The 22,389-nt window shown below is 44.7% G+C and overlaps 1 protein-coding gene and 1 pseudogene across 1 annotated transcript in view; one reads left to right on the top strand and one right to left on the bottom strand.

Annotated features, from left to right (window-relative positions):
• The window catches only part of RBFOX1 (RNA binding protein, fox-1 homolog (C. elegans) 1), a 2,191,581-nt gene that overhangs the window by 393,626 nt on the left and 1,775,566 nt on the right, over positions 1–22,389 (top strand).
• LOC102242973 lies at positions 9,701–11,115 on the bottom strand (annotated as a pseudogene).

Genomic DNA, 22,389 nt, shown 5'->3' with positions numbered 1-22,389 from the left:
CACTAAGGCTTCAGTTGAAGAGCAGTGAGCCCAAGGTCACAGCACTAGCACACATCGCATAGCCTTGAGCACCAAGCACAGCGGTAAGCATAGAGTCAATGCTCAATGTCTGTTGGCTGAACGAGTAGCTATGCTTCAAATTGTGTTCAGTTGAATAAGCCTGAAGCAGATTAAAGTAAAATAGTACATCTGCCTTAAGTGAACATAAATGAGAAGAATAACTTTTCCTGCTTCTTCAATCTTTAGCTTATGTAGCCTCTTTGTGCAGTGGACCCTAAATACCTAACATTTATCCATTTTGCTTCATTCCTTGGTAATACATTAACACTAACCATTGGATTCGTGTTACAAACAAGAAAACATGCCCTGTTGTGTGTGTGTTAACAACACTATAAATCAAGTTTGCCTTATTTTGAAATCTAATTCAATTACAGAGAAACTATAACATGTAGGCGATTAAACTGTAAATTGCCAGTGTCCTCTGGGTGATTAGATTACTAAATATGTTCCCTTCCATAACTTACCTCTGTCCGTATTGTATATGGTCTATGTCTGCTCAAGGATGGGAGCGTTTTACCTGACATGCACCACATTGAAGGATATTTATGGTACTTCTCGGATTTGGAATATCTTCTTCAAGGGGATACCAATGCATCATGCAAACTCTTAAGACTTATTACACTTCTCTAAGTGGAAAGGCCCACTTGAAGGATCTCTTTTTTTCTTACAAGTGCTCAGCTATTGGAACACAGAATTATGAAATGTGACCTTTCTTGTTGTCCACAAAAATAATCTCCGGGCTGTCTCTTCTAGGTCAGGGCATGAAGGCTAAAGGCCTTGCCTTCTTGATGATGAGTTTCTCAGGAAAGCAGGTGATGTGGAGGTTGAGAGTCTTTGAGACGCCTGTGCCTGCATGAGAAATTTCAGCTGCGGGTAGGAACACTGGTTGCCAGGCTTCCTTTCACTGGCCCAAGGCAAAAAACAGAGAAAGGGGGTTTGATTTCATTCACTGACTCACTGTTTCTTTAACAAATATTTATTGAGTGGTGCAATATGCCCAGACCTCTTAAGAACTGTAACAACATAGTTATGTTTGTCTAGTTCTTCACGGCTTATAAAGCATCTTTCGAATAATTCTCTCATTTGCTCCTCATAAAAATCTTATGAAGTAGGCAGGGTAGGAATAATCATGGTATTTTTGAATTGCCAATGATAATGTTGGGCATGAATTGAGCAATTATTATATACCAGGGATGACATTAAATGCTTCACAAATGAATCCTTTGACGTGAGTGCTATATATATATGAGACTCAAGGAAGCTTGAGTGACTTGCCTAAGATCATACTACTTCTAAGTGGCAGATCCTGGATTCACACCTGAGTTCTCTGACCCCAGAAGTCCATGTCCTAAATCACATAGCAGCCTGCCTCCCAGCACTGGAGCTTGGATTTGCTGTCTTCCTATATGGCTCTTTCCTTAACAATGGAATGCTCTAACGCAGTGGTCGGCAAACTGCGGCTCGGCAAACTGCGGCTCACGAGCCACATGCGGCTCTTTGGCCCCTTGAGTGTGGCTCTTCCACAAAATACCGGCTCTTCCACAAAATACCGACTTCTGCGCATGGGCCATGAAGTTTCAATCGCACTGTACGTGCGTGCCTGCACGTGGTATTTTGTGGGAGACCCACACTCAAGGGGCCAAAGAGCCGCATGTGGCTCGCAAGCCGCGGTTTGCCGACCACGACTCTAAGGGATTTATCCTGACACATGGAGCTGAATTGGCAGTGGAAAACTCTTAACTCCTCAGATTTTACCTCTATTTTCTTGTTTGGCCATTAGAAATTTCTAAGGGTAGTATTCTCTCGGAGAAGGTCAGAGAGTCCAGTAAAAGAACCCAATTTCTTGGGATTTTTGTGAATCTAGCAGGAAGGCAGAAATTCAAAATAATAACAATAATTTAAAATATCTCTTAATTGCTTAATGTGTTTGTTTTCAAAAGGAATTCTTGGGTGAACCAGACTCTGGTTATACTACCGGTTATCTGTGCACATCCACTTCTGCTTGAATAGCTCCACAAGGTGATCTTTCCAATAGTTTGAAGGTCTTTGCTAACTACTCATAATAACTCTTCATGTTTGCAAAGAGATTTACTACTTAGAGAACCTCCTACAATCAGTATTTTATTTGATCCTCCCAACCATTATGTTCAGGAATAGGATATTTTTACCTATTTAAAGTGTACAACTCAATAGATTTAAATATATCCACAGGGTTGGACAAGCATCATCTTAATTAATTTTAGAAATGTTTTATTACCAGAAACCCTCCCCCCCACCCATTAAGCAGTCACTGCTCCCAGCCCTGGGAATCACTAATCTACTTTCTGACTCTAGAGAGTTGCCTATTCTGGATATTTCATATGAATAGAATGGGTGGCTGCTTTCACTTCACATAATGTTTTCAAGACTTCCATGTTGTAACATATTTCAGCACTTCATTGCTTTTTATTATTGAAAAATAATCGATTGTATGCATATACCACATTTTTTTCATTTATCAGTTGATATACATTTAGATTGCATCCATTTTTTTGGCTCTTAAGAATTATGCTGCTATAAATATTTGTGTACAAATTTTTATAAACATATGCTTTCATTTCTCTTGGGAGTGAAATTGCTAGATCATATGGCAAATACACACAGATATATATATATATTGTTTGTTTAACAATTTCAAGAATTGCCAAACTGTTTTCCAAAGTGGCTGCCCCACTATATGTAAATTGCCATTCCCTCTAACAATGAATGGGGTTCCATTTTTTCCACATCTTTGCCAACATTTGTTACAATTTTTAAACATTTTATCTATCCCAGTGGGTGTGAAGTAGTATCCTATTGTGGTTTTGATTTGCATTTCTGGATGACTAATGATTTTTAATATATTTTTATGTGCTTACTGCTCATTTGTATATCTTCTTTGAAGAAATGCTTATTAGTTTCTTTGTCGGTTTTTAAAGTGGGTTATTTATGTTTTGAATATTGAGTTGTGAGAGTTTTTTTTTTATATGTTTTGGATACCAGTCCTTTATCAGTTTATGATTTTCCAATATGTTACCATTCTGTGGGTGTCTTTTAACTTTCATGATGGTATGATGTCCAGCACAAATTTTTAAATTTCTATGAATTTTATTTTATGTATTTTTCTTTTGTAGCTTGTGCTTTTACTATCACATATAACAAGGCTTTGCCTAACCTGAGATTATGAAGATTTACTCCTGCATTTTCCTCTAAGTGGTTTGTGCAGTTTGGGCTCCTATATTTACATCAATGATCTATTTTGAGTGAATTTTTATGATTGGTGAAAGGAGGTCTCACTTATTCTTTTGCACCCACATATCCAGTTGCTTTAACATCATTTGTTGAAAAGACTATTTTCCCCAGTGAATGCTGTTGACACTCTTGTCAAAATCAATTGATCATAAACATGAGGATTCATTTATGGATTCTCAACTATATTCCATCGATCTCTGTATGTCTATCCTTATGCCAGTACACACTGTCTTAATTACTGTAACTTTGTAGAAAATTTGAAATTGGGGTTGTTTGTTCTTTATTTTCAAGATTGTTTTGGCTATTCTGGGTTCTTTTATTTATCTATAAATTTAAGAATCAGCTTGTCAATTTCTGAAATGAAAAAGGCAGCTGGAAGTTTGACAGGGATTGTGTTGAGTCTATAGGTCAACGTGGAGGGTATTTTTGTCTCAACAGTACTAACTCTTCCAATCCATGACTGTGGAATATCTTTTCATTTATTTAGTTCTTTTCAAATTTTTTTTCAAGTGTTTTGTACATCTCAGTGTAAACATTTTGCACTTCTATTAAGTGTTTTTCTAAGTATTTTATTCTTTTTGATTCTTTGTAAATGGACATATTTCTTAATTTAATTCTCAAGTTGTTCATTGCTAGTGTAAAGAAATATGATTGGTTTTTGAATATTTATCTCATGTCATGCAGTCTTGCTGAACTTGCTTATTAGTTCTAATAGTTTATTATTATAATCATTATTATTATTTTGATTCCCTGGGCTTTTCTATGTACAAGATCTTGTCATTTGAAAATAGAGATAGTTCTACTTCTTGCTTTTCCATCTGAACGCCTTATTTTTCTTGCCTAATTGCTTTGGCTAGAACCTGCAGTACATGTTAAATAATATATGTATATTATTGATTTTAGAGAAGGGAGAGGGAGAGAGAGAAACATCAAGGATGAGAATCATTGATTGGCTGCTTCCTACATGCCTCCTATCGGGCATGGGCCCTGATTGGGAATTGAACCTTGGCCTCCTGGTTCATAGATTGACGCTCTCAACCATTGAACCACACTGTCTGGGCAGCTGTGAGTATTTTGTAGATTCCTTTATCAGTGTGAGGACATTTCCTTCTTTTCCTAGAGTGTTGAGAATTTTAATCATGAATAGTTGTTGAGTTTTGCCAAATGTTTTTTCCTGCATTATTGAGATGATCATGTCATTTTTGTTCTTTATCCTACTATCTGCCCACTCTTAATTGTTATGCCCTTGATTGTCTAATCTGTCCTGACCCTGCCCATGAGACCTTTTCAAAGGACCTGCAGCTGGAACATCCCAACACTAAACTGTGGGGAGCCGGCACGGCCATGGCATACTCAGCCCCAGGGCACCTTATGTGCCATGCCAGCTCAGCCTGGTTCAGTGACCCTGAGTCGGGGGGTGAAAGGATTGAGAAAAGACAGACAAGAGAATGAAAGCTGGGTCTTGGTGGGACGCTGCTCCCTGATGAGGAGACAGCGCCAGCGCCCACAAGCCGTGTCTTTATTTTATAGCAGATGCCACAAGGCAAAGTAGGGGTGTGATCAAGTTGTTTACAGCATTCTCGTGAGTTTCAACCTTACTCAACTACATGCACCTGAACTCTAGCACAAGGCACGTGGGGCACGTGTTTGGACCATAGGTTCAAGCTTACAACCATAGCTGTTGGCTATAATTGTGCTGGGAGGGCCCTGCCCTCCAGCTGGGACTTGCACGTGGCAATGAGAGGACCCTGTCCTTTCATTAGTCCGAGGCTTGAACCTGGCCAAAACACTGTAGCTTCGCCCCATACTAAACAAGTCCCAAACAGAAGATCAAGTGCAAGGTTTGCTGCTTTTAAATACAGAATGACAAATACAGATATGACTTCATGTTTTTTTTGGTGGCAGGGGGACACCTAGGAGGTCTTGAATGTATTTATCTTGTCTTTTTTCTGCATGGGTTGGGGTCTAAACAGAAGCTCAGCTTGATGGAATCACAAACCTGAGGGTATGGGGCTCTGTTAGCCAAGAGCTCTCAGAACCAGGGTGCTCTACTGACATTCTGTCTTTTCCACAGTTACATTGTATAATATAACCAAGTCCTATAAAATTAAAATCAAGATTGAAATAGGGTTTGTTAATTACAGTATTTAACTGTTGTCGTTATTGTTTCCTTGGAGATTAATGAGGTGAGTTATTGTAACATAATTAAGCTACAGTGTAGCTAATCTCTTACAAACCCTTGCAATTCACTGTTGTTCCAGTATCGTTTGAAGGTTAATTTTACTTTGCTGGTATAGACTTGGCAATGCGCTATCTATTGAAATATGTTTTTAATTATATTTGAAAGTCATTAGTCAAGGACTCTGCTGGGCTGTTCTGCACACGCTTGCCATGGAGAAATCCAGATACAATTAGACTCATTACAGTCATCCATCCCCATGCCCAGGTGCCCCCAGGGCATTGAGGGGAATCACTGACAGATGGTACACAGGAACTGCTTTGGGCCTCAGTCTGGTTCCAGCCAGGATTCTTTGTTAGTGGAATATTTGGGGAAAGTCCCCACCATGGCATTAGGTCTGGGGGTCAGCATCCAAAGTGGACTCTGACCGCAGATGTGGACTTTCTCAAACACACCTAGGTCTTAGGTCTTTCGCATCTTAAGGCTCACGGATACCTTTCATGCTTAGAATATCCCTTACCTGGGTTAGGACTCATCATTCATCAGGTCTCAGCTTAAATATCACTCCATCCAAAGAGTCTTCCAGGATCCACCTCTCCCTTCCACCCCCTATCAGCTCTCCTGTTATCAGCTCTCATTTTGCCCCACAGGATCCACCTCTCCCTTCCACCCCCTATCAGCTCTCAATTTGCCCCGGGTTTTCCTGTGTGGAACTTATCACCTTGTGCAATTGCACATCTTTGATTACTTGTTTGTTTCCCTCCTCATAATGTAGAGGATCTGTTTGCTCACTACCCTCTTCACAAGCTCTTGGCACACAGAAAACCCTCAGGTGTGGTGGTGGAACGAACAACTTGCTAATCTCCGACAGCCTAACTCAGTGGTCGGCAAACTGCGGCCCCTTGAGTGTGGCTCTTCCACAAAATACCACGTGCAGGCGCGCACATACAGTGCGATTGAAACTTCGTGGCCACACTCAAGGGGCCAAAGAGCTGCATGTGGCTCGCGAGCCGCAGTTTGCCGACCACTGGCCTAACTGGCAAGAGAGCCAGCCTCAGCTTTGCAACTCTTCTTTGCACTCTAGTTTCATCCATGCTGAAGGTCTGGACACTCCTCACCTCACCATTCCTCCTGCCTCAATTCACTCATCTGCCATGTGGGGAAGCACACGGGATCTTCCTTAGAGGGGATGTCCTGAGACAGCAGTGACCATCACAAGGCAGGTAGTCATCAAGGGCCATTTTCTTATTTGTCTGCTGTATGAGGGACTTGGCCTGGTGGTGTCCGAGGCCTGACTTCTAAGGTCCTCAATCTGAGATGGAACAGGTGGCTGACAGCTACGGAATAGATCATGGGAATGGTAGCCATGGACTGCTCAAGTCAGAAGTTTGGCACCAGACTTGGCCTTGCTCTATTGGTTTCTCTAAGGCAGTGGTTCTCAACCTTCCTAATGCCACGACCCTTTAGTACAGTTCCTCATGTTGTGGTGACCCCCAATTTCATTGTTACAAATTTAACATAATTAAAGCATAGTGATTAATCACAAAACAATATGTAATTATATATGTGTTTTCCGATGGTCTTTGGTCACCCCTGCAAAAGGGTCGTTCAACCCCCAGAGGGCTCGCGACCCACAGGTTGAGAACTGCTGCTCTAAGGCAAAGCAGGTCCTATAGGGGCACCTATTTAAAGAACACAAAACAAGTAAGATATTTCACAATGGCTTCCATTTTTTAAAGTGACTGCTGCTTACAAAAGCATTTTGGAGGAGACTATGTTGGTTGTGAGCAGGCCAGAGCAATTCCTTGTTTTGTTAACTCCCTTGTCTAAGATATCTTAAGGTAAATTCCCATCATTAGGTACCCCCATCCTCCCATAACCACATCAAAATTACAACTTAACTACAGAACAACCATCACTTAGAACCTCCTGAAATCTAGCAGAATGGCATTTCTACAACAAGGGATTTAAAGAAGAAGCTATATCAAGACTGGTAGGAGGGGCAGAGACTCAAAACGGGCTGGTTCCACATCCACCTGTGTTGACTAAAAACCAGGAGGAATTTTCCAGTGGAGGTCCTGCCTGAGGAGCTAGGGGTCCCAGCCACAAACCAGGCTCCCCACCCCAATTTCAGGGCCAGGAGGAGAAGTCCTCATAACTTCTGGCTGTAAAAACAAGGAGGGATTATGGCTGAATAAGACAGAGGCTGCTGGAGTCCCAGGCAGTTCCTCTTAAAGGACCTGCACATGGGTTTACTCAGATTCACTCTCTCTGAGCTGCAGCACCAGGCAGCAGCTCAAAAAGCACCAGGGGCATATGGTGGAGGGACTGAATTATCTGGCTTCAGGGCGAGGGCTGGGAAGGGGGCAGCTCTCTCCCAGAAAAAAGTGCTGGCAGAGGCCATAGTTCCTTTTTTGGACTCTCCCCACTACTTCCCCAGAGCCAGCAGGTAGCACCATATCTGAGTCTCCATCAACCAGGCTCACCCTGTTTGCCCTGCCCTAGTGATTCTGTGAGACCCCACCCCACCCAGCCTGCAGGCCCACCCAAGCTGTTTCCAGTGGCTTTTCCATGCAAAAGACTTGTCTTGCCTCATGCTTCAGACTTTCCTAAAAGCTCTCAAACAAGCAGCATCTGGCTTCAGCATACCCTGTACCTCATAGTAAGTGGCCCAGCCCTGGCACTAGCAGCAGCTGGCCTTGGTTTGCAGCTTGGCCTTGCTTGGGCACCTCCAAATTCAGCATAAATAGCAGCCATCTCCAGATCGCTTTGTAGTTCATGCTGGATGGCCCTGGACAGAACATTGGTGGTGGCTGACCTTGGCCTGCACCTTTAGGGAGGCCCCATAACCAGGCACATGATTGACAGCTTCAGATTATGTCAAAGCACCACCCAAATACCTCCACAAGTGACACACTCAACGGGCAGACAGTAGGTCCCAGAGGAGGCCTGCAGAAGTAAGTCCTTCTTTGTGGGGTGGGCCCTGCTCAGCTCATCCTCCACATGGTCAATGTTTGGAGGTTGTTGGTCATAGCCTGTCCTTGTAACCAAGGGGTAAATCCCTCCTATTGATGTGCCAACAGCAATCAAGTCTCAACTACAACAGGAGGGTGTGCACAACCCACATGTCACCCAGTGCCCAGCTTGGGTGATCTGGTAGGCTGTGCCTCTGGATCCTACAGAACAACTATTATATTAGGCCACTCTATCAAGCCTGGGAGATGTAGCAGTTTTACCTAATACAAAGAAACAAACACAGGAATGGTGCCAAGATGCAGAGACAAAAAAAAATGTCCCAAATGAAAGAATAGAACAAAACTCCAAAAAGAACTAAACAAAATATAGACAAGTAATGTAATTGATGCAAAGTTCAAAACACTAGTTATAAGGATGCTCAATGAACTTAGTGAGAACTTCAACAGCATAGAAAAAGGACATGGAAACCATAAAAAATAACCAGTCAGAAATGAATGATACGCTAACTGAAATGAAGAAAAACTTACAGGAAATCAATAGTACAATTGATTAAGGTGAGAATCAAATCAGTGGTTTGGAGATAATAAAGCAAAAAACACCCAATCCTAACAGCAAAAAGAAAAAATAATCCCCCTAAGTGAGGATAATGTAGGAAGCTTCTGGGACAACTTGAAGCATACCAAAATTTGCACCATGGGGTTGTGGAAAGAAAAGAGAGAGAACAAGAAATTGAAAAGCTATTTGAAAAAAAATAATGATGGGAAAATTCCCTAACCTGGTGAAGAGAATAGACTTGCAAGTCCAGGAAACGCAGAGAGTACCAAACAAGATGAACACAAAGAAGGACACACCAAGGCATGTCTTAATTAAAATGCCAAAGGTTAAAGACAAAGAGAGACTCTTAAAAGCAGCAAGAGAAAAGCACTTAGTTATCTGCAAGGGAGCACTCATAAAACTGTCATCTGATTTCTCAACAGAAAACAGAAACTTTGGAATACATTATTAGAAGCCAGGAAAGAAACCACTGAAAAGGATTCTTTTTTTTTTCTTCTTTTTTTTGTCTCACGCTTCATTTAATCTGAAGAGTATTACAGGCTCTCCGTCCTCTGGTATGTTATAATGTTACAGAACAAGCAGTGAATTCAACCATTTAAAAACTAAGTAAGTCTATACGTTGTTACTGTCCGGTTTCCCAAAGGAGTCACCCGCCCCATTTCAGTAGACGTGCACCATGCCATGCAGTGGTTCTCAACCTGTGGGTCGCGACCATCGGAAAACACATATAGCATATCAGATATTTACATTACGATTCATAACAGTAGCAAAACTACAGTTATGAAGTAGCAACGAAAATAATTTTACGGTTGGGGGTCACCACAACATGAGGAACTGTATCAAAGGGTCGAGGCATTAGGAAGGTTGAGAACCACTGCGAGGAACATCCAGAACAGGACGTAGGTGAAGAGGCCTCCGACGAGGCCTCCCGTGAAGAGAGGTCTTCGGGACTTAAAGTATTTGTTCCACCTCCTGCCCGCCTTGAGGATGAGGAGCAGGGAGAGCAGGATGGAGGCGAGTAGGTAGAGGCCGGTGAGGCCTAGGATGCCGGCCATGGCCCCCTGCGCCAACACCGAGGTCCAGGACCGCGGCGTTGCCTCGCACGGCTGCGTCAATGATGAACGGCGGCCCTTCCCGCTTGGCCACCACCCCCTCAGACAGTCGGCGGTACAGACCCCCGCGGCGCCATCTTGCCCCAGAGCCTGCTGGGAGGGCCCAGGCTGCGCATGGGTCAAGACCGCGCTCCCGCCCTCTAGCGCATGCGCCGCGGGGCGTCCTGAAAAGGATTCTTGGTAACCGATACTCACACAGGACCTGCAATAGCGACCTTTACTGTCAGCCAGACTAGAAAACCTCTAGATGCACAGGCATTGAATAATTTACGTGGAAGGGTCTTGCTGCAATAGTGAGGAACAGTTAATTAACCATGCAACATGGTATAACATTATTTGGCCGTGTACTATCACAGGGAACTGCTCTGTTTATTTCAATCAAATCTTAAAAAGGACCCCAAAGAATCAAACTCTTTCCAAGCAACATACCAGTATCCAAAAAAGGCAAATAGTATTTGTAAAAAAGGAAATGGGTAGTGAACAACACGTGGGTTTTAAATAAAGACAGGATCAGTAGTAGAGTGCTCATCTATCCTTTGCCCTCGGGCTTTAATATGGCACTGTTTTTCTGATTATTGTTAAAAATGTTACCTTAAAAGATAATTGATCTTGATTTCTGAGGGTTTTTTTGGGTGCCACGTTAAGTTGTATACCCAATGCCTCACTCACCTCACCCATATTTGGGCAAATATCAAAACCTGAGGGCTGTGAGTAATAAGAAAAAACACACCTCTCACAAGCTCCCGCCTTTCAATTCCTAGCTATAATTTACCCAGGAGAAGTGAAAGTACTTGTATGAAGATATGAACATGTGAAATATTCGTGGCCCCTTGATTTCCAAATAGCCTCAAACTGGAATCAATCCAAAAGTCCATCAAAAGATGAATGGGTAGCTGAACTGTGCTGTGCCCATACACGGGAACAGTTCTCTACCACAAACAGGAATGCAACCTTGCGGGCCATCCCGGGACAATGCAGGCTGTGCAGGGGCGCGTGCTCACCCGCCTCGGGAAAGAATAAGAGCGCGGCCGCAACCGGCAACGGTCTCCTAGCGACTGGGCGGCAGGGACAACAAACCACTGAGGCCCTGGTCGCCCTGGGTCAAGGGCGCCATGGCGGGCCAGCAGTGGCCCTTACCAGAGCCCCACAAGGGGTGGCTGTTAAAGTCGGACCTGAGGAAGAAGGCGCTCATAGAGTCTGGGCTGATCAAGCGGTGGCTGTCAGGGCCAAAGCTGGACAAGAAGCCGGAGCTCAACAAGAAGTGGCTGCTAGGGCCGGGCCGCTGGAGCCCTTGCCCCTGGGCATGAAATGTAAGCCCTGGTTCAAGGACAGGGACAAGTTGCCTTCCTGCTATTTCTCCAGGCAGAACAAGCTTGGGAAGTGCACCACCTCCATGGACAGCCGGCGGTGGGTATTTGTGAAGGAGGGAGTGGATGACTTCAGAACGGGCTGTTCATCTACTGAAGACGTGATCACTCGTGGTCCTCGGGAGGGCTTTCTCCCCATAATTGCTCATAGAATTCCCCGCCCTCCGCCCAAAAAATTTCACAGGCAGCCGCCCAAGGGAGCAGACCTGTGTTCCAAGCTCTCACTAGCCCAGCAAGCACGGAAGGCCTTTGTAGAGAACATTGAAGCCAGCCTGACCCAGCATCCCTTGGCGAACTGCCCGAATCTGGAGGAAGCTCTCCCTCCAGACCTCCTGCTCAAGGTCCTGGAAGTGGTAGATCCTGACAGGGAGCTGGAGGACACGTGGGCGTATTGTGAGGGCACCAAGGAAAGAAAGAAGACCCCCACACACCTGTGTGAAGAACATCCTGAGGAGGTCAACCTGGAACCTCCCCAGGCAGTGAACCTGGAACCTCCTGAGGCACTGAACCTGGAACCTCCCCAGGCAGTCAACCTGGAATCTCCCTGGAAGTTGAAACTGGAATCTCCTGAGGAGGAACCTGAAGAACAAGCCCACGTGGAAACGGCCAAGGAGAGTCTCCTGTCATATTTATTCAGTTTGTTTCCTAAGGAAGACACAAATGCAGCATGCACAACGGATATCCCCAAAGTTCCTGTTTTCCAAAAAGCAAGAAGAACAATTCGTGAATTCTGCAGATGGATCGATGATAAATTTGGAGACATAGGCATTGATGAAGAGTCCATCATGAAAAAGTTTGAAATTGACTTTGAGGGCCCACTCACCCATAATACAGTCAAAATAAAGAAAATAAACCAGCTTCCTTCGAATATAAGGCCCTGCAAACAGCTAGATGAAATAAAGCAGAGAAAATTCTCCCTGCAGGAAGATGACTGGGAAAGGAAACTCCGCAAACGACAAGACCCTTATAAACCCAAACGGGAGAAGATAAGGTATGGAGCATGGTACCTGGACCCCAAATGCTGGAAAAAGCTGGTCAATGACCAGCCTTTTCCTGACCCTAAAGCAGTCCATGACAGGGAATATTGGACCTATCGAAGACATCTTGAACCAGATGTTATTGATGAACTTTATGGACCAATTGCCTTCAAAGATTTCATTGTAAGCAAGGGCTACAAGATGCCAGGTGTGATTGAGAAGATGTTTTTAAGGAAGGGATGGAAATATGAGTCTGTAAACACTCCTATACACCGTGTAATGAAACTCCTCTCCAAACCCAAAGAGGAGGATTCAGGGGACGAAGAGGATTAGACAATTTTCTATTTACTACTCACTTGGTTAGTGTGTCTCTCTCTCATTTTAACATCAGTCAGAATTCACCATGAGTGCCTCACTGTGTATGGACAACTTTGATTCCACAACATCTGTAAATTTAACACCTAGTGCTAATAAAAATTTCTAAATGAAAAAAGAAAACAAAAAACAAACAAAAAACAATACAGAAACTTTGCAGGCTAGAAGAGGTTGACAAGAAATATTCATTTATGAAAAGCAAGGATTTACAATCAAGATTATTTTATCCAGTAAAGCTATCCTATCCTATATACTAAAAACCCAGCGACCAAAATGGTGGAACGACCAGAATGACCAGAGACCAGAACACCACGACCCCTAGCCCAGGCTGGCCCCGCCCCCCCCAAGGAGCTGTTAGGGGTGTCCCTAAGCAACGCAATAGGGTGTGAGTTTGATAGGGGAAAGTTGAAGAAATAGGGGTGAAGGTCTTAAGAGACTGTGGGGTTGGGGTGGTCAGCCTGGAGTAGGTTTGGAGTGTTCTGGGGAAGGAAGAGGAAGATCTGATTGGAAAATGGCTCAGCACAGTACCTTTCTCATTGCGAACCGGGACGGTGACAGCCATGGACTGAATGGGAGGTTGTTTCATGAGTATGCTTGGGACCGACATGTTCATGGCAGTGGCAGTACTCCTGAAACTTCACTGATTCCAAATAGTAAACAGCTATCAACGTCAAAGAACAGAAAAATCCTCTCCAACTAGAGGCCCTGGACATTGCAATGGGACTGAAGGAAACACCACTTAAGAAGGAGCTAGAAAAACCAGAAGTATGTGACCAGAGGATTGTGGGATTGTGGAGGACACCTGGGCGCCTGCCGCTAGAATGTGAGCCTATTATTGTGCATGTACATAGTCAGCCCTATAGTCCTCAGTCTCACAGTATTTGGATGTGACTTCTGGCGGGAAATTATTTCAATTGAGATTTGCTGTTCCCTTGAGGTGAGGAAGATCGGAATTAAAGGTTTCATTTATTACCTTGGTTTAAAGCGGAGGAAAATGGGATAGTGACAAATAAGGAACTTTGGAGATAGTGAAGGACAGTTTGTCCAGACTGTCGAGAGCTCAGAATTAGAGTTTAATTGGGATTGAAATCCTGCTAATAGCACCTGATCCTTGAAATCTGAGCACTCTACTTTTAGGTTTTCCAGTCAAGTTTTTGGAAACTGCCTATTAAAACATTCCTGTTTGGAAAGTGTTTGTATAGAAGCCTGTACGTTTTAAGTATTTGCTGTGTTTACCATGCTTTGCTCTCTGTAAGGAAGATGGAATAATATTAAATGCCTCATGTTCTCCAGAAGTTTGAATTTTAAAATAAAAAATAAAGAAGAAATATAAATATTAAAAATAAAACAGAAGAAGCTTGAGTTTTAGGAGCAATCAGACAGGCAGGCTAGCAGCTAGGGTCGATCAGGCAGGCAGGCGAGTGGTTAAGGCCAATCAGGTAGGCAGGCAAGAAGTTAGAAGCCAGTGGTCCCGGATTGCGAAAGAGATGTCCAACTGCTGGTTTAGGCCCTATCCGCAGTGGGATCAGGCCTAAACCGGAAGTCGGACATCCCCCAAAATGTCCCAGATTGTGGGTGCAGGCCAGGCTGAGAGACACCCCCCCCCTGCATGAATTTTGTACACTGGGCCTCTAGTCATTTATAATCAAAGAACATATAAAGAACTTCCCAGTCAAGAAAAAACTAAAAGAGTTCATCACCACCAAACCGGTATTACATGAAATGTTAAAGTGTCTTCTTTAAGAAGAAGAAAAAAGTTAAAAATATGAACAATAAAATGGCAATAAATGCATACCTCTAAACAATTGAATCTAAAAAAACTAATTAAATAAACAAACAGAACAGAAACAGACTCATATATACAGAGATCATTTGACAGTTGCCAGATGGGAGGGGATTTGGGGTAATGAGTGAAAAATGTGAAGGGATTAAGAAGTACAAATTTGTTGTTACAGAATAGCCATGAGGATGCAAAGTATAGCATGGGGAATATAGTCAATAATATTCTAATAACTATGTATGGTGTCAGATGGGTGCAAGATTTATTGGAAGTTGTATAATGTTAATCATTAGAGTGTACACCTGAAACTAATATAGTGTGTTAACTGTAATTGGAAAATTTAAAAAAATGATTTAAGTTTAAAAAAAAGATAAATCCCCATCACCAAGGAGCTCTCTGTGGGACTCTCCCTTGAGCCACAGGAATGACAATATGATTTCCACTTTCCACCCAAGGATGCTTGTAAAGGCAGTTTGAAGTCTACAGTCATACAGCTGGCACACGCAAAACTATTGGAGCACTTTGGGGCCTGCTCACGTGTCAGGATCAGGGATGGGACCAGCTGCCATTACCACCTGGCATTGAGCCTGTGCTTTCTAAGGATAGCACCACCAGCTGCCTTCTCACCCATCAGAGCTGGTCCAGATGCCAGGTCTCCACATCCTCTTGGCTGGCACCTGGCCTGATGAGGCTGCTGGATTTAGCAGCTTAGATTCAGGTGGGAGTTAATTCTCAACATCAGCTTTGCGGTTCTAACCATATACAAAATTGCATTCTTGAGGTTGGTCACCAAAGGTTCTCTCCTTTAAAAGTGGGACATTTTGTTCCATTGTCTTTTGACCAAAACTGAACCCACTTCTCCCAACCCCTTCTTTTTATATTCTCCACCTCATTTTTTAAAAAGAAGCCCCCCACCATGCCCCCCTTTTCAGGTGAAATAGATTTCTTTGATTTAAACTCCTTCAGTCTCAGTTTAATTTTCTTTCCCTAACATGCCATATTGGCCTTTACTAATCAATCAGTTTTGTCATACCAGATCAGATGCCTCCCTGAAATGCAGATAAATTGCCTATTATGGAACCATTGTCTACCAATTCTGAGATGTAGTCAGAGAATTCAACCAGATTTGTCAGGCCTGACCTTCTTTTAATGAACTATGCTATGACCAGCCCTCTCTAAATTAAATGCTACTGAGTGGCCTCTCCACACTGGATCCTTAGCTATCTTCCTATCCACCCCCCCTCCCTGCCCCCCCACCCCCCCTCACCCCCGCTCCAGTCCCCAGCCTTAGACAACAACCTTCCATCGCTAAGGAAGCATCTACATGCAGGGACCTTGACCTGCTTTGACCTCCTCCACTCTGCAGTGGCCCTACCTGTCAGCCAACTCTGTGCCTTGAGGTCAGCCAGGGGCAAGTTCTCGTTCACAGCCTAGAGCCCAGAGAGCAGGGGCCCAGATCAAGGACTCTGCCACTTCATACCTCCCTGTCTGCTTTGCTCTTGACCTAGCACCAGCATTACTATTCTCTGACTACATCTCAGAATTGGTAGACAGTGGTTCCATAATAGGCAATTTATCTGCATTTCAGGGAAGCATCTGATCTGGTATGACAAAACTGATTGATTAGTACAGTATATTATCAGCAATCCTACTAACTATAGATATTATGACCAATAATATAATATCATTGCTCATATTGTGACACATGATCATTACAAATATTTCAATATTAACAACAGTAACAATAGTGTGTGTCGCCATGCTGTGCCCTTTTATGCTTTGAGCCTTCCACTCCTTCTATCACCTTTGTGACTCAGGTACATTCGTAACAACAGTAGCAACAGCAGCAAACCACAGTGATGAGGAGAAGAGATATTCGAACCTTTTATGTGTTCCAGGCATCTGCTAAATATGAATATTTTAGTTTCCTCTCCCAATAATCCGGGCACTGAGTCACTTTCTTCTACCAGTAACCCACTACTATTTTGTATTGTCATTATGGTTAAGGAAACTGAGGCTCAGAAAGGTTTTATAACTTTCCTAAGGGAACTCATATCTGGCCCTGAGTTCAAACCTAGGTGTGAAGACTGATTTTTTAAAAATTTATATAGGTTAGGAGCGCTTACATTTAAAGTTCCTAAGTGGAAACCCGGTGAGCACAGGAATAGGACCTGATGGGACCTCCATGGGGATATTTGCATATTTGAAAGGGTTCACTGGCACCTCACCCCAAGGGAAGGTGTCCATGCTGGGTGGAATTCCCTGACTGCCTTCCATCTGCCCATCCCAGCCAAAAGTCTGTACCTGAAGTACCCCTTCCTGAGGGTACCAGACACAATATCATCTTTCCCTTACACTGACAGTGACAAGCAGTAGGGGAGTGGGGAGGGGGGGGGGTTGAACTTCACCTGCCTAGTCCTGGCTCCTATTCAACATGTCCACTGACAGGTGAGAACCCTGAAATTATCCCAGGACTTTCAGTATCCAGCTGTATGGCAGAAGGTCAGGGAGGCAACGGTGTCTGTTGAGAGCGGCTGTGGCTAACTGAACACAGACTTTGGAGACCAACTGACCTAAATCTGTCACTTGCAAGCCATGTGTCCTTGGGCAAGTGACCTAGATTTTCTGAGGTTCAGTTTGTTGGGGATACTAGTACCTCCCATGGAGATGCATATAGAACAGGGAGTAGGAAGTCTGGTAATTTCCCAGTGATTTCTAATACAGGCAGACCTTGGTTTATTGTGTTTCACAGATGTTGCATTTTTTTAAAGAATAGTTTATTGACTTTTTTTTCTAGAGAGAGAGAGGGGGGAAGGCGCAGAGAGAGAGAGAAGCATCAATGTGAGAGCGGAACATCGATCGGCTGCCTCCTGCATGCCCCCTACCTGGGATTGAGCCTGCAACCTGGGCATGTGCCATGACCAGGAACTGAACCAGCAACCTTTCAGTGCACAGAATGACGCACAACCAACCCAGCCACATGGGCTAGGGCACAGATGTTGCGATTTTTACAAAGTGAAGGCAAGACCATCCCCCAGCCAAAAGATTATGATTTGCTTTATTTCAGAGGTCTGAAAACAAATACACGATATCTCCAAGGTATGCCTGTAGATGCTCTCTCTCTCTCTCTCTCTCTCTCTCTCACACACACACACACACACACACACACACAACATAAGAAGGCATCACCATATCTCACACATTAGCCTCTCCATCAGAGGCCCATTATCTCTCCTGTTCAGGTGGTTTAATGGAAGCCCCTCTCTCCCCTGACTGGGGAGCTTAATGAATGTGAAATCCTCAGCCTGCCTCAGTGAGCTGGGCATTCCCTTGCAAGGCAGCCTCATTGCCACTGCGAACAGGGTAATATTTTCCCCTTTCTTCATATTCTAATGAATAAATGATATTCCCATTGGTTATTTATCTGCTCTTAGAATTTGAATGGAATTCTACTGATAATTACAGCATTTCACCATTTGATAGGAAATTGGCACCTGGTGCCTGGAGATAATAGCCCAATTCAGTATCTATGAAATATGGAATTTTCTGCTAATTCCTGCCTTGAAATGTGTAAATCATCAGTGGAGTTGGTTATTAAAATTCAGGAGTTGAAAGACCTGGGGCTAGGGGGAGTGGCGCTCCTTCCTTAAGATGATAGGAACGGTAATGACTGGACCGGCCCTCTTGGCCCGGGAAGGCTCAGAGCAGCTCAGCGGCAAGGAAGCCTCTTGGTAATGTGCTTATCCAGGGGGCTCAGCCCACAGACCTGTGGGTGATCATCGGAATCTGCAGAAATGGGAGACGGCAGCTAGTCACAGGGTAAAGGCGTGGGCTTTGGGGTCAGGCAGATCAGGCTGGGATTCTAACTGTGTGTATCTGGAGGCCACTCTGAGCCTCCATTTCTGTGCAATAAATAACTGCTTTCTATTTAACCTTTAAATTAACCTAAGATGAAATCCATACATTGCTCATCCATTCATTTAACGACAATTCACTGCAGATCATCCTTGGCAGACACTGTGCTGGGAGCTGGGGTGCAGTGGGGAGCAAAGCCAGGTTTATTCTCTGCTCATGAAGATTATTCGTGGAGGGTGGAGTCCGAAGTCTGCCACGACGTCTTCATTGATGCAGAATGAATGTAGAGGCCCAGAAAGGAAAAACGGACAAATCATACTCCCCTCCCTGATTGAGGGGAATGCCTGCCTGCAATTAGCTCCTTATAAGTTGGAATGGGGGAACTTTTGGGGGTGATGGAAATATTCCATATTTTAATTGTGGTGATGATTTATATGACTGTATATGTTTGTCAAAACTCATCAAACCATAGGCTTAAAAAGAGGGTTCATTATAGTGTACAAAGTTCCGGCTCCGTAAACCTGACTTTTAAAGTAAACAAACCCAAACTGCCCCCCTTAGACATTAAACAGGCAGTGTGACAGCCTGGAGTAGTTGCTGGACCTAAAGACTTCATTAACCAGGAACTCGGAACTTGAAGCAGATGACTGGGACTAACACAGGCTTCCTAACCTTGCATGTCAGCATGTGAGGATGCACAAACACTGCCACTCAACGATGCAAAGCTCAGAAACTGTGCTTTGGGAGTGTCGTCCAACCTGGGTCTGTTGGCAGTAGGGAGAAGAAAGGCCACTGGGGAATAATTGTCATAATTATTCACATCCGAAGCTAATCTAAAACCCAACCCCAATGCAGGAATGGGGTCTCTTGTCCCCAGTCCTGAAATGTCTTTCCAAGCTACAATGCCATCCCAGGAATAGCTGTAGTGAGGTGGCGGTGGTCCTGCCTCGCTCCTTTACCTCACCTTGGCCAGGTCAAGGATCGCAGGCTTCCGTGCCCAGAAGGTGTTTGAAATCAGCAGGTCACTTAATGTCAAGTTCATCTCTCATGATGTTACTTTACCGTGCCCACCTTCTCAAACTTCTCTCAAATGCCCTTCCCTCCTCCCTGATTCCTCCTTCCTCCTTCCCGTCCTCCCTCTCAGTCTCTCCTCACCCCTTTTCCCTTTTCCTAGTATTCCCTTCCTTCCCAACTGCCTCTGTACTACTCTTCCCTGGCACTGCCCTGGGGAAGCTGCTCACAGCTGGAAGGAACTCTGGCTCCCTTGCCCTGCCTAGTTTCACGCCCTCCTCCTTGCACGCCCGGGCATGCTGGTAGGCGATGTCTCTAGTCAAAGGACATCTACTTTAATCCCCAGTGAACCTGATTTTCACTGAGCCCATGCAGTCTTGTCACTGCAAAAGAAGCCGTGATGAGGAAATGAGGTAGCATCAGCTGCCTTGATAATCTTGCCTAAGTCCACTGAGCTCAGCACCAGGTAAGTGAAACTCCACATGCACTCGGCTGATATTTTCCTCTCTGGGGCCAATCGTTGAAACTTGCAGGTGGGCAGTGCTGGGATGGCTACATTCTAACTCCCACCTGGACAGTGACCTGGTGCAAGGCAAGGACGATGCTCCATTCTCACAGCCCCAGGACTTAGTATAGGATTTGTTAAGGGACCATGTTTTACCAGCATCCCTATCTCACCTTAGCTCAACAAAAGGGTCAGGACAGTCCATGGTGTCAAGGTGCCTTCAAACCTTTCCACATTTCATGGTTCCCGTAGCTTTTCCTGAAACCCAGACAATGTCAGTCCTGAAACTGCAGAGCAGAGCAGGCCGATTCCCTGGCTCCGTTATTCTCCGTCAGGTCTCAGCTCCTAACAGAGCTCAGAGGTGCCTGGCGGCCCTGGCGTTAGCGAAGCATCTCTCTTCTCTTTAAGCAGCTCTCTCTCTCTCCAAGGCCGCCCAAAGGACATCTTTCCTGCCTACCCTTTTGTGATTTTCTTCTCATCCCAACCTTAATCCTTCTCCTGCTCTGATTACTAAGCACACCAGTGTCTGCTGCTTGAGCGAGGAGGACTTGGTTGTGAGATCTAGGGGACCGTGCATGAGCCTTGTTCAGGGAGCGTGTTCACAGTCGTGCCAGCTGTGTGCACCTGGCGGGTGAAGGTGGGGGCGGACAGACGGGTGTGTGCTCTCTGAGACTGGGATGCTATGGTGACCTCCCTGTGACAGGTCAGCCTTCCTGCCTGTGGAGGGATTTTCACATCCACGATCTCATTCATTTCTTTAACTACCGGCTACAGTGATGGTGATGAGCCACTGGCACCCTGCTCCCCACCCCTTTCATGCAGGGACAGGGATGTGGTGATTTTAACATCCTGGAGAGATGCTGGGGTCTATGTTGGGGGAGGTTAAGGCTGTAGGGCTTTGGAACTCTCAGCTGTATCCTTTGTTGCAGAATCAGACACGTCATTATCTATAGCAACTCTCCCTGCAATTCTTTCCACGTTCTTGAAAGTGCCCCGAGTGGCAGTAGGGGGAGGTGGGACTCAGCCACCCACAGCCAGATGGGGGCCAGATGGGGCCGCTTCTTGTCCTGGCTTCTGGCTCCTACTCCCTCGTTCTCACTGCCTCCCAGAGAGAGGACTCTGGCACCCAGCTTCCAGATTCCTAGATGCCCTGGAGGGAGCAAGGGAGGGCATTTGAACCCTCTGTGAAAAGTTCAAGATGAAGGCTTTAGAGATTGGGGGGGGGGATATTTTCTGAATTTATTTTTAAATACTCTCTCTGTCTCTCTGCACTTTCCTACCAGTGTCTCTCTGGCCGTCTGTCTCTGCCTCTCTCTGCTTCCTCCCCTCTCTCCATCTGCATGTGTCTGTCTCTTCATATCTCTGCTTTTCTCTCCATCTGCTTGTGTGTCTGTGAATGTCTTCCTCTCGCTCCCTCCCCCATCCCTTCCCACTCTGTCTCCTCCTCAATTCTCCCCATAATTCTTCTCTCTTTGATTCTGTCATAGTCTCCCCTCTCTCCACCTTGGGCACCCCAAACAGAGCTGCCAGTCATGGGTATCTTGCCTTTACCTGGGCTCCAAAATGGGCCTCCTTTTCAGCAAGCAGCAGCATCACACGAGATCTGTACCCTTAAAAAGGAATGACTCTGGAAAAAAAATATTTTGGCTTCACATTGCTTAGTCCCACCCATGCTCTACAATTTCCACTCCTCCAGCCCCTGGTTGGAGGACTCTTCATCTTATTTCTCCGGTGCCGGTAAATCTATGTTTCTCACTGAGTGGAGGGCACTTGAGGCTGTCCTGCCTATCAAACGTTTCCCTTACATAGAGCTCAAGCTTGAGACGACGGCTGAAGACTCCTGAGTAAACAAAAAACCATTGACTTGCACACTTTCAATGGATGACATGTATGGGATGTGAATTATATCTCAGGCAAGTTTTTATCAAAGTAAACATAAGGAAGGTAGAAAGCGTGTTCCATTGTTCTCAGTTCAGCCTTCAATTTTCTTTCATTGAATTTAGAGACTTTTGAATTTAGGAGGTGGAGGACTCACAGACACAGAACTTATCCATGACTCCATATAAATGCATCACAGGGAAATGCAGGCACTGACTTCCACTGAAATCAGCGGGCTCACCTCCACCAGAAAACAAGGGCAGATGCGTCAACGCATAGCAGGCTCGGCCCTCAGTGGGGCTTCTCTCTGATGAAGACAGGCTAATTCCTCTCTCCCCCAGGGCTTAGCCCAATTACTCTTCCTCCAGAAGGCTTTGCCTGAACCCCAAGTTTAAAGAACGATCCTTTTTTTTTTTTTTTTTTTTTTTGCTGGGCTGCCCACTTGCCCTGAAAACTTTCTAACAATCATCATGCTGTACTGTCCTTGGT

Source organism: Myotis brandtii, unplaced genomic scaffold (genome assembly GCF_000412655.1).
Source record: "Myotis brandtii unplaced genomic scaffold, ASM41265v1 scaffold397, whole genome shotgun sequence".
NCBI lineage: Eukaryota > Metazoa > Chordata > Mammalia > Chiroptera > Vespertilionidae > Myotis > Myotis brandtii.
Note: the sequence above shows the minus strand (reverse complement) of the source record. Positions and strands in the feature narration are given on the sequence as shown.